The sequence below is a fragment of the Grammomys surdaster genome, unplaced genomic scaffold, assembly GCF_004785775.1.
Source record: "Grammomys surdaster isolate TR1022 unplaced genomic scaffold, NIH_TR_1.0 279, whole genome shotgun sequence".
NCBI lineage: Eukaryota > Metazoa > Chordata > Mammalia > Rodentia > Muridae > Grammomys > Grammomys surdaster.
Window position 1 is genome coordinate 2,735,975 of NW_021604720.1, and position 8,331 is coordinate 2,744,305.

The 8,331-nt window shown below is 44.4% G+C and overlaps 1 protein-coding gene and 1 pseudogene across 2 annotated transcripts in view; both read right to left on the reverse strand.

Annotated features, from left to right (window-relative positions):
* The window catches only part of Ston2 (stonin 2), a 140,830-nt gene that overhangs the window by 25,711 nt on the left and 106,788 nt on the right, over positions 1 to 8,331 (reverse strand). The gene's annotated exons all lie outside the window — the stretch shown is intronic.
* LOC114629274 lies at positions 3,081 to 3,394 on the reverse strand (annotated as a pseudogene).

An 8,331-nucleotide genomic window follows, 5' to 3' on the forward strand; every position in this document is an offset into this window, starting at 1 on the left:
AACCTCCTCCACCTCACTCCTCCAAGGACCTTGAGGGCTAACCTCCTTCACCCCACTCCTGCAACGACCTTGTTCATTATTAATTCAAATCCCAGTGTAAGAAACTCAGATTATACCAGGTCACCCTCTTCATTCCCCTGCCGTGAAACAGATAGGATTGTCTGCAGGGGATCCTGGGAAAGTCTCCTATCCTTAGCTCACGCTTTGAGACACCTAAATGCCTCCTACTGAGATCCCAGCCCTCATATCCCAGCCCCAGGCTGCTTGGGGCAAACCCAAGAAGTTTGTGGTCTCCTCACCCAGGTAGGCAGGATAGTGATTTTGGTCCCATTTTCTTCATCCGAGTTGAAATGATACTCACACATCTCTACATGATAGCTTCATTTCTCTTTCTCTCTTTGCCTGCTGGACTGTTAAGTCCAAGAGGTCAGGGCTTATGGGGTTGGGTCCTGTGTTGTATCTGTAGTGTTTGCAATGGATCTGGCACACAGTAGGGCCTCAGCAATGCTGTAAATGGATGCATGGGAGTGTTATTGTCTCTTTTGCTGTGGTTATGTTTGTGACAGGTGACAAAATCCATAATAATGACATCAGTGAGATGTATATCATCTCATTAAATCCTCAGAGCAGCTCTGTGGGGTTGACATTATTAGACTGTCAGTCAGAAAACAGAGGCTCAGGTTAAGCAAACTGTCCACAGGCGCACTGTTAGTAAACGGCAGGAAACTCAAATATAGGACTGCCTAAATAAACAGAAGCAAAAAAAAAAATTGAAATTATGTACTACAAGCAGAAATTTGATAAATGCTTGTATATTTGGGTTTAATTTATGTTTTGGGGCACATTTAATGTTTTTCCAGCACTTGAGACCCTGAGACCCATTGTGTAAGTGACATTCCAGGGGATGGAAGAGAACGGACAGCCAGTCAACTGACTTCAGGCTCCGTAAGCAAGTCCCCAAGGGGACCAGCTGAACCTGACACGTAATGGGACGCTCAAGCCCTGTCTAGAATGCTCATTTACAACAGCGTGAGGTAAACAAATGACAGCTTCGAGCCACTAGATTTGGGGGCATTTTTGTGACAAAGCATAAGTTGACATTTCCTAAAGCCCGAGTGTCCAGCTTTTCCACTTAACCTACACATTACTATGTTCTTAGAACAAACTCTTTTTTGCCTAGTTGACTTCTGCTCCTCATCATGCAAGCTCCTTAGCAGCGAAGTCACACAAATGGATGAGCAGATGCTTGTGCGGTCTCTGGGTAGATAGGCATTCTTGACAGAAGCCTTCAGACTTGTCTGCCTACTGGGCAAAGACATTTCAAGCTTCATTGCTCCTCTTAACTGATGCTCACACTTTCCGCAAGGTGACAGAGCAGTTCTAGTATTAATTGAACAATACAGTTAATAATACAATACAACTGAAACTCGAAGTTTCAAAGTAATGAGTTTTGTTATTGTACCAGAGATGATTCTTCCTAGGAAAAGAAGTCAACACCTTTGGCCTGGGTGAACCTAAGCTGAAATGTGTGTGTGTGTGTGTGTGTGTGTGTGTGTGTGTGTGTGTGTGTGTGTGTCAGAGAGAGAGAGAGAGAGAGAGAGAGAGAGAGAGAGAGAGAGAGAGAGAGAGAGAGAGAGAGAGAGACAGAGAGGAGAAAATACCATACCGTATATGTGGTAAACATTATGTAAGTGTTTGGTATTACCTGTTTTCTTCTTTGACTCTGAACTTTCAGGGGAAGATCTTGGTGAGAGATCTTTTAGATTAGAGATTTAGCATTGTAGGGCCTTTAGTAAAGCCACAGAACAGAAGGATTTGTGTCTGGTCTCAGCTCTGCTAAGAGCTCTTGTGCCCGTATGCTCACCATAACATGGAACAGCTACTGTCTCAGGTCTGGTCCATGCGGTTGTTTGGAGGTAAACATGAAATAGCATGCATAGATTTGCTTTTCTTCATTCACAGTGATCAAGCACTGCCTGGCTATGCTTCTAGTTGCTATTTGGATGTCAAAGTAGTTTCAGGTTATAAATGAGTTTCCTCTCATTATTTTGTTTAAATGAGTAAGACCCAGGTAGGCAGTTATCACATCTTCACAGAAAAGCAAAAAATTTAGAAAGCAGGCTTATCTGGGAAAAAAAAAGTAACTTAAAAGTATTACTGAAATAAAAGACTTATTGAGCCGGGCGGTGGTGGTGCACACCTTTAATCCCAGCATTTGGGAGGCAGAGGCAGGCAGATTTCTGAGTTCGAGGCCAGCATGGTCTACAGAGTGAGTTCCAGGGCAGCCAGGGCTACACAGAGAAACCCTGTCTCGAAAAACCAAGAAAGGAAGAAAGGAAGAAAGGAAGAAAGGAAGAAAGAAAGGAAGGAAGGAAGGAAGGAAGGAGAAATAAAGAAAGGATTTATTTTAAAAGTATATTAAACTTGCCTACGGCTATGGATGTGTGATAACAGGCTGTGTTATGTAATGAATCAAAGGCACTATGGCACATGAACTCAAGTTCCTTAGAGATCATGACTATTCTGGGAAAGGAAGTGAAGTCAGAGGAGAGCAGGGAATGTAAGAGCACATCTATGGATTGTATACACCCCGAACCATCAGGTACCACGATGTACCTGTGCCCGACCTTAATGGTTTGGATGTACATACTCCACTGATGTGCTATGTTGAAATCTAAGACCCAGTGTGGCAGTTTTATGAAGATCTGAGTCAGTCACATGCGTTTGGCTCTCAAGTACAACACGGGGCTCTTACAGAAGGGTTTTGGGAAACCACTAGGCCCTTTTGCCCTCTGCTTGTGAGCCCCAAAGAGCTCAGGGTGCTATGCTGGAGGTAGAGACTAGCATCCCCACCAGATGCCAAACCTGCTTGCACCTTCATTTCGGACTTGTTGGCTCCAGAACTACTGTCAGAAATAAATTTCAACTGTTAATATTTCTCCTCTTCCTTCTCTTCTTCCTCCTCCTCCTCCTCTTTTTTTCTGGAGCTTCTCCCACCTTCCTGTACCCAGCCCAATAAGGTGTTTCTAAGACCCTGTTCCTCCCGTCCACCGTCCCTTCCTGACTGCAGCTTCCTTCCGTCATGCTGTTACTTGGGTCAGGGGATCCTCCTGATACTGCACCAAGGCCTGGGCCTTGGCCTGAGCATTCCGAAGCCTACAGTCTCTTTAGTACACACATATAGCAGAAGGTTGCCCCCCCCTCCGGGGTAAGAGTTACATGGCTAGATAGTCTTGATTAAATGCTTGGTTCCTATTCCAATTGTAAGCAGCTCAGATGTTATGTAATGGCCTCAGTGACCCAGGCATCTGTCCCCATATCCAGTGCTTTGGATTCCTTCTATGTTGACTTGGTTTAGCACCTGCATCAAAGCCTTGGGACACAGCACGCCCATGTCTCTTAACCCTCATCTGCCGACTGTTAATATTAAAAGCACCAGTTTGATGGACTTTGGACAAATACTAACTCAACATCTGTCCCTAGGAACACAGGGTGAGCGTGCTTCTGCTTCAGTTAAGAGTGGCTTAGGATTCCAGGGCATTGAGAGTAGCAGTGTATTCACATTTGAACTCAGTTCAAAGCACAGTGGGTTGTATATGTGTTTCGAGTCACCATGATCTAAGATCAATAACATTTTCTTCTTATAAGTATATAAATATTAAATTCCTTGACTTTTAAGGAACAAAGTGTAGAATATTTGGAAGGCACACACACAGACATACATACAGATGATGAAAAACACCCAAATTGTGCCGCTATTTGTGATGATCGATGTCACAACCACAGTGTATTATAGTCAAGCTGAACATTCAACACACAAACATCCAAGACCACACGTGTGCGAAGTATTCTGCAAGTGTAGTTTTAGAGCCTGCTTGCCAGGCATGGTGGCAATGTTTCTATAACTCCATCATTTAGGAAATAGAAACAGCACAATACGGCCAGCTTCAGCTATGGGCCAAGTTCAAGGCCACCTGCACTACCTGAGATCCTGTCTCAAAGATCAAAACGAAATAAACACTAGATGGGATTTCTCACAGGACAACATTTAAAAAACAAACCATGCAAAGATGGGAATAGAAAAAGGAGCCACTGGCGATGTCTGATTAGACTATTAGTAGACAGATTGGGTCTACTGAAGAGGGTGGAGGGCAGACCATTCAAATATCAATTCAGCATGTGCAGTATTTGTCTCTGTGGGATCATGTAGAATATAGGAAAAATAACAAAGTAGGATCCTGGGTAAAGGACGAGTGATGCTGGCGGGCTGGTTTAATGAAGGAAATTTGATTCCCGCTGACGTGGAAAGGCAGGCGCTTATGTAGACAGAGGTGAAGACGTGATCAGGCTGCTGTTTTCACATCTAAAGCTTCCTGTCCAGCTGTGACACACTGTGAAATGTTGACTACTGCCTTCTACTCTTTAAAACAGTAGCCTTGCGCTCTACACTTGGGCATCTGCTAGGGATCATCTCGAATCTCCTTTACAGCTAAACATCCTGCAGAGCAGTAAGTGGTATCTGTCACCTCACTTTTGCATATGTGACAGAAATCAAGCTAAGCCTAGCTGAACACCTACATGCTAGGTATTCTGTCCCGTGAGAAACCCCAACGGTTTTGTTTAATCCTGAGACATGCACCCTGGCAGACGCTGTTATAACCATGTTTTAGGGATGGGAACACTAAGGCATGGAGGTTTAGTGATTAGCCAAAGTCACACAAGGAGAGAAGGTAAAATCTGAGCCAAGAAAGAGTGACATTACAGCTAGCCTCTGTAACCTTGTATGCACGGCATTGGGGCTACAACTTAGTGTCACCAGGACTGGCCAACCTCAAGCAACTTATTTATTTTTTATTTTATTTTTCTTATTTTCTTTCATGGGGGAGGGTGAAGGGAGATGAGAGACAGGATCTAATGGACTCTGAGGTGGCCTTGAACTCCCTTGATAGGTGAGGCTATGAAGTCCTGATTCTCCTGTCTCTATCTGCTAAGTGCTGAAATTGCAGGTGTGCACCCCCACTTCTGACATCTCTCTTGGTTTCTGAGTCTCAGTCTTTTACTGTTACAGAGAATAATAATAACTTTTACACTGCAAAACTGATATGAGACCCAAGCGGGACATATGGACGCCATTTGTAAAATTTGATGTAAAAACAAAACAGGGTTTTGGTTTTTTTGTTTTTGCTTTTTCTTTTAATTAAAAATTTATTTGTGTATAGTAGTGTTTTGGTTGCATGTGTGGATGTATGTGCACCACATACGTGCCTGGTACCCAGAAAAGCCAGGAGAAGGTATCTGATCCCATGGAGCTAGAGCTATTAGGCAATTGCAGGTGGCAGTCAACGTTCTTAATCACTGAGCCATCTTCCCAGTGCCCGCTTGAAACAAGGTCTCCTTATGCAGCCTAGGCTTGATTTAAACTGGAGTCTCCTTCCTTAGCCTCCTAGTGCTGAGAGAACATGTGTGCATCCAGAGAGGGAGCTGGATGACTTTTCAGCTTAAGAATATGTTTCTAACCTTAATAATCAATACAAGATGATAAACCAGGACATGGTGGTGCATGGTACATGCCTTTAATTCTAGAACTGTGGAGGCAGAGGCAAGTGGATCTCTGAGTTTGAGTCTAGCCTGGTTTACAGAGCGAGTTCCAGAGTAGCCAGGGATACACAGAGAAATCCTGTCTTGAAAGAACAAAAGAACAAAAAGATGTTCATTGCAACATATATTAAATATTGAGACTATCTCAACATATGCAGAAAATCAATGATCTATCCAGGAATGTGTCATTAAAAGAAGGAAAAAGTAGTAATGTTATTTGGACAGGACTGTGACTTTGGCCCAGTGTGGGAACATTAGAGCCATGGACAAAACCCTCTGTGCTAGCAAGGGAGAGACACTTCCCTTTGGCGAAGAGGAAATGAGCAATAAAGGATTTATGGCTCTCTAGAGAATGTTTCCTAGTCTATGAAAGCAAAGTGCAGCAGCTGTAAATAAGAGCTGAAGCCTGTCGCAGTAACTCATACCACCCAAAGTCTGGTGTGAGAGGTGTCCACCAGTGTGAGAGATCACAAAAGCCCCGACAGCATCAGGTGGCTGAACCCCATAATCTGGGAGGCAGACTTAGAAAGTCACCACCGGGAAGGTCACTGTACTCCAAACCTGCTCGTTAGAGGTTGGTAGCCCTGCAACCAGAGTTAACTCCTGACCAACACCTTGGTCACAGTACACACTGGGCATGCTCGGTATGAGAAACTTCCATTGCACTTCACTGTAATCAGAGTATCATCCAGGAAATCAACAGTGACTTGCCAGCTTGGAGATTCCCTGCCCAACTGAGCAGGGCTTGAGCCCTAAGCTACAGCACAGCCCTGTGGACTGAGCAGCGGCTGTCTGAAGCTGAGTGGTTTATGAGGGTTAGAGAGTAGAACAGGACGCAAGAGAGCAGCAGACTCCCCCTGAAGAATCCACTCGGAAGCGTGGAAGCGTTTGCCGACCAGCTCACAGCAAGACTCATTTTAACCATCATGGGGTGCCCATCTGCATGTGTTGAGAACTGAAGCTAGCAATAGGTATTAAGTCTTTCAGAAGGAGTCAGCCTTGTGAGGTTGGACCAAAATAGCATAGCTTTCTCAATATAGGAGGGCTCTTCCTGCAGAGATTAGACGGCTCAGGTGCACCTAAGATTTTAATAGAGATATCAGCACCATTGGCGTGGAGCACCTATGTTGGCGTAGCAGGCTACTACTGCTGAATACTTAAGTGTTTCTAAAATATGAGCTCAGAATCTGTACACAAGGCCCACCTGGCTCTTCACTGACCTCCAAGTCAAACAAGAACCCGGAACATGCCCATGATGGCAGTCTGCCAACCACAAAGCTTAATGACCACGGTGCCAACCTCTGCCAACCACATAGCTCTGCATATGTGCAGCTGACAAACTGATGGCAGATGGGCATTTCCATGATCAAATCAGCAGAGCAAATACCTCGAATAGCTCTGTGAGGTACAGGAGACAATGAAGAGAATGGGGCCTTTTACTGTGCCATGAACAGGCCGTGTGTGAGGAAAGCTGGTGCCACTTAGCCAAAGGGCCCCCCCTTACAAAATGATGCCTTGTAGGATACAGTAACAGCTGGAGATAATGTGGACCAGTGCTTGGCTAGTGCCCTGCATCAAGGGGACATCTAATGACCACCTCTTTCTGCAATTATAATTAAAATCATGCACTGCCGGCAGTGGCTCTGAGTGAGTGGGGACAAGAAGGTACAGGTTATGAGCTGATGGCTTCTGCTGGAGACATACGGAGTCAAATGGCTCTTAGTCTGCTTATATGGAATGCATATTCTATTCTGGGAGGAGACATAAACGGGATGTGAGTGAGAGGTGATATGTACCAAGCAGAGGTTGTGGAGAGAAAAAGAAGAAAAAGAAAATGGCCGCTTTCAGAAGAAACACAGGCACTCCAATTCCGGATTATAAACAATTCCAAAGTATAGGCTCTAGCATTTCATTTGATTTTTCATTTTTATGCTGTATTTATTCATTATTATTAGAATCTACGATATTGCCAGGCACCCAGCAAATATGTACTGGATCAGGCTCTGGGCTCACTTGCAGGTGCGTCTGTGAGTAAACACAGGAAAAGGAAGCCAGCGGTGTGTTGGTGTGGGGACAAGTCTCACACCATGGTACAGATAAGCAGAAGTGCCCTTTGCCCCAGTGCTTGAGTTACTGCACCACCAAAACCAACACACTATGACAGGTCCATTCACAATGACACGAGGTCATTCCACAGGGAAGCCCCAGGAGAGGCTTCAAATCTCAACACGGGAAAAATCTGTCCCAGTTTGTCACTGTCCCCAGTGAGCTGATGAGGTAGCATGGATTGCTATAGCGCTCTGACTTAACTCATTCTCAAGACCACAAGAGGAAGGTTCATGGTCTACAGGGAAAACAAAACAAAACAAAACAAAAAACAACAACAAAAAAAATAGCTTAGGCAACTTGTCTTTGGTCAAAACGTTTCTAATCAGTTTCTACACCACCCTCTTCATCAACTTGAAGTAGAACACACAGAGAAAGGTGCAGAGAGACACTCGTGACTCTGTGCATTCATGTCCCCAGCATTCTCCATGTGAGAAACAGGAGTCCTTGTGCTTCCCCTCAGTTGGTACCCTGATGGGTGAACACTAACCTACTAACCTACTTCTATAAGCACTCTATCAGTTTTATTCAGAGCAGTTTAACCTGTAGTAACTGCAGCTTGCACTGAATTTGTATTTTTCTATTTTTTTTTTAAAAGATTCATTTAGTCCCTCCCTCCCTCCCTCC